Source organism: Cephus cinctus, unplaced genomic scaffold (assembly GCF_000341935.2).
Source record: "Cephus cinctus unplaced genomic scaffold, Ccin1 Ccin1_scaffold0774, whole genome shotgun sequence".
NCBI lineage: Eukaryota > Metazoa > Arthropoda > Insecta > Hymenoptera > Cephidae > Cephus > Cephus cinctus.
Genome location: NW_014333378.1, coordinates 67,053 through 71,424, shown reverse-complemented (window position 1 = coordinate 71,424; position 4,372 = coordinate 67,053). Strand labels below are relative to the sequence as shown.

The following is a 4,372-nucleotide window of genomic DNA, read 5'->3' as shown; positions in this document are numbered from 1 at the left end:
CCCCCCCCTGCCACCCCCCGGATCGTCGCTACCTGACATTCAATAGGATACTAAGTGATCGCGTAATCCACGTTATTTTCCTAACCAACTAGCGGGTCTCGATTTGTCCAGCCACTTTTGTCAGTGACTACTGCATATAGTGAAGCCCGTAACAGCCGTGTTGTGTGAAGTGATCAGTGCGAGATTAAAGTCAGACGCTACGAGTCTCCAACTTCCTCATATTTGCCTTTTGACGTCGATCTGTTTTAATAATTTATTGTTTAAATCTCGGTGCTTCCTCCGTCGACTCGCTGCGCGTCCCAGTTAACCAGTTTCGTTGAAAGTCATCACGAGCTGCATCACGTATCAATGTGGAGATTGGATTACCACGATACAACACCGGACACGGACTGCATCGCGGAGATGCCGCGAAGATCCTCGAGAGAGTCCTGAACGTCGTTATTGCAGTAAAGGATCTTGAGGTGTTCTTCGCGGAGGACATCGGAGATCGATTGTTTTTCTTTTTATTTCGATCACATTGGATCGGATAGGCCGGGAGGAAAATACAGTGAGGTAAGACATTATACGGTGTGACTAATTTCATTATTGTTATTATTATCAGTCGTATAGTCAATCCGCGTTTTATCTACTTTCTTTTCTTATCTCTACGCGAAACCGAGTTCCGACATTCTTTATCACCTACGCTCGGTATCTCGTGAGATATCGAGTAGTAGTTGAAAATTTGTCGATTTTATAATTTTAGTGTCAAGGTTATCGATCGTTCGAAAACACACCTTTTTTATGATCTTTGCTCGGTCATTACTTTTTTTTTTTTTTTGACTGGGACTAAATATTTCGCGCTTATCGCCACGCGATTCCGCCACGTGTTTTCGGTCGAACGATATCAGCGTGCGTATATGTGCTTTCCACGTGATGCCACCTGGCTTGACGTTTGCTCAAGTAAAATTATGTGATATTCGGTCATTCATCAAGGACTCTAATCAAACGATTCACAATGACGCGACTGGGTGATAAAACTTCGTAAACGAGCGAGCCATAAAGAGATAAAGAGTGATAATTGAAACACGTAAATACTGCTGCATCGTGAGCTGCGATGCTTGAATGTGTTTTTGGCGTGAAAGTTTAATTAGGGTAATTCGATAATAAAATATTAAAAGGCGCCACCTGTGACTGTAACTCGAGAAATGCGGTCTTTTATTATTATTTTTTTGTTCGCGTCAACATATATAATCAGTACTGACCCAGATAAGAATTTTAGTTATTTAAAAACAATTTTTGTAAACTCTGCACGAGCACTCGAAAAATTGACATATTCGTTATCGTTAATTAATTATCCAGATGACGATTAACGTAACGTCATTGTGAGGGAATTGCCTAATTTGATTGTTGATATTGGCAAAAAAAGAAATACTAGTGGCAAATTATTGCATAATAGGAGAATAGTTTCTTTCGACGTTACGGACACAAGTAATTGCGAGTTCCCCTGGTGATTTTACCGTGAACTAATTAAGAAATCGTTAACAGAAGAAAAATCTATGCCACCGTGACTCATGGCAATTAATTAAACAGATACTACAATTGCAGTTTCTGCGACGAAGCACGTTCGTTATTTGCGTATATATAATACTCGTTAGATAATTATTAAAAAATATTGACGATCCGATTAATCTTCGTTATCTCGTCGAAGCTGATAACAACGATGCACATTTCTTATTCGGATTTTACGGATGCGCCTACCCCCGTAGAATGTGCAGCGGCGCAGCCAATTCCTTCCCATGACGATATCGACTTACGAGGAATTGATATCTGGCCGAGAGAAGAATTTATCAGGCTGGCAGCGAAGCCGCACGCGTTCGATTCTCAGCGCGGGGTTGACTGGAGAAAGAAAAAAAGAAGAAAAAGAACAAGAGTAAAGATTGGCGTTTCAGAGTGAAGAGACAAGGATTAAGACAAAGGACGGACGAACGAAGAAAAAAAAATGTAGGAAAAAAAAGTGCGCCTGCGTTCGGCCGTTGGAAGGAAAGAAAGATGGAAAAGGGAGATATAGAGGGGTGGGTGGGGGGAGGTAAAAAATAAAAGCGCGAGGGGAAAGAAGAAGCAAAAGAGACTCGAAGCGAGGAGAGTCGACGATGGGAAAAGAGGAAGCTAATCAGAAGCGGAAGTACGCTTCAGCGAATTCAAGGTCTTGAGAAGCAAGACTCAGCGGCAGCTTTTAGCACTTTAATTGCAAAGTCGGTTCGTCGGTTAGCCGATGGTAGTATGGGGGGGATAGAGAAAGAGAAAAAAGAAGTGAAGAGAGAGAGAGAGAGAGAGAGAGAGAGAGAGACGTGTTTTTGCTAGGGGAATAAAAAGAGAGAGGACAGCGCGAGGAAGCCAAAGTGAATCCTTGTTACCGAGTAAGATGCATATATGTATATACATGCTTTTAATTGAAATTTGTGTTATGCATATGCATACGTGCATCGGCATGTGTGGCCGCGAATGCAGAAACTTGTCTGCGATCGAGTCGAATCCGGCAACGCGCCGCGGGATTTTCTCCGGGCTGGTGCGCCGTTTACCAGAGACTCGTGGCGATTGTAAACTTTCTGGGTCCACCGGGGGGGCCCAATGGGCCCCGGCTCTCCGGGCCTGAACGAGCGTGCACTCAGGAGCGAGAGCGCTAACCCTTTCTACCTTCCCTTTCACTTTCATCTATCGTTATATTCGTTCAGACTTACCTGCCTGCCTCGCCGGCTGTTTGACTGGCTGCCTGGCTGGCAGGCTGGCAGGCTGGTTGGCTGGTTGGCCTGTCTTGCTCGCGTTTGCTTTACTTACCAGCCAGTCCCTACCTGGATCACCGGATAGCTGGCAGCTTAACCTGCCCGTACTACGACGTCATAAGTGCAGCATTGGGACGTGTAATAAAACGATGAGGCATACTGGGTCAGTCGTGGGGCATAAATTATTGGCGGACGCCAAGGGCCGGTCCTTGTATTCCTGATACCTTTCGCCTACCCTTTTTCACCTTTCTACCTTTCGCCTCTAGCCTAGGTATTCGGCCCCCTTCGCTCCTGAGCTGTTTCACGTAAATACCTACATAGTTGCCTTATAACGGAAGACATTTTCAGTAATTTACCGATAGCATACATTGTTGCTCATTGTCTTAATTAGCCTGATAATATTATCAGGCTCTCATAGTGTCTTCGTCCTTGTAATTAACTCTTTTATTTTCGAGCTCTCGATAAACGGCACTCGCACGAGCGTCCCTGCACTGCATACATATTTTCCTCGATCCTTCGCATCCTCCCACGTGTCCTTCTTCCTATAAATATTCACGCGGCCGATTCTCGGCTACTCTTACTTTTACTTGTATTATCCTTTGCTTCTTGAAATTTCTCTGGCGCATGGGGTAGACTATTTTTTTTTTTCTTCATTTCGAATTTTTCTTCTAGCTATTCAGTCTCTCTTTCTCTCGCACGCAAACTCCTCTCTCTGTCCTCGTCGCGCCGCACGAATTATATCGCGCGATCGCCACTCCGAACTACACGTTATTCATCCTTGGCGCCGTTTCATCGTATTGCACAGCAAGCGACCCAGATACAAAACTCCAAGTACAGTGTTCGAAATTAAAAGGAGGAAAACAGACTAGGATTCCAAGTGGCACCGACAAAGATGAATCCTCGGCGAAGAATTACACCAATTTCGAGATCGTTATCGTCTCCCTTCGAAAACACCCTGAAATCGGCTCGACCAACGAGAATGATAACGACGATGATATCCCGAGAGCTTGGACTTCTCATAAATATTGGCCGAAGGTCAGGTTGATTTTTGAGAGGGAAATGAAGCGCATTGATATTCCACGTGCTATATATATATATATATATATATATGAATTCCCGGAATATCCAAGAAGATGAAAATAACAATAATATCGCATCAGCCCCGGATCCTTAAGGATAGCACGTAAATTATTTAAAGATCCATGACTTTTTGGACACCGTATACATACCGAGCGACACACACAGCAAGTCCCCACCCACAACGTGAGATCACTCTGTATTACGTAAGTGTCCACTCGGCAGCATAGACACACATAGCGCAGCATAGCAGCGCACATACCGAGCGTTAGCACACAGCACGCAGCACATGGGACGTGGTAGCGCATAGCTCAGCCATACGGGGGAGCAAGTGAAAAAGGACAGTAAGTAGACGGACAAGTCGTGGCGTTATTAAGAGAGACCGGTGGACTTGGACAAAGTGTACGTAGCCCGTGGGGGATATATGTATTCCGAAAAAGCATAAAATAAAAGACAGGAATAACAATAGTGACAAGTGTCGTATACGTGGGAAAAGTAAATACAGGAACTTTGTAAATTGTCTGTACTTTCCTAAA

General features: G+C 44.2%; 1 protein-coding gene across 2 annotated transcripts in view; it reads left to right on the top strand.

Moving 5' to 3' along the window:
* Positions 1–6: 6 nt before the first annotated feature.
* The window catches only part of LOC107270468 (transcription factor Ken), a 12,703-nt gene continuing 8,337 nt past the window's right edge, over positions 7–4,372 (top strand). For both annotated transcript variants that reach the window (XM_025087807.1, XM_015745509.2), the window contains exon 1: positions 7–552. The gene's annotated coding sequence lies outside the window, so the exon portion shown is untranslated. The remainder of the gene's footprint in view (positions 553–4,372) is intronic.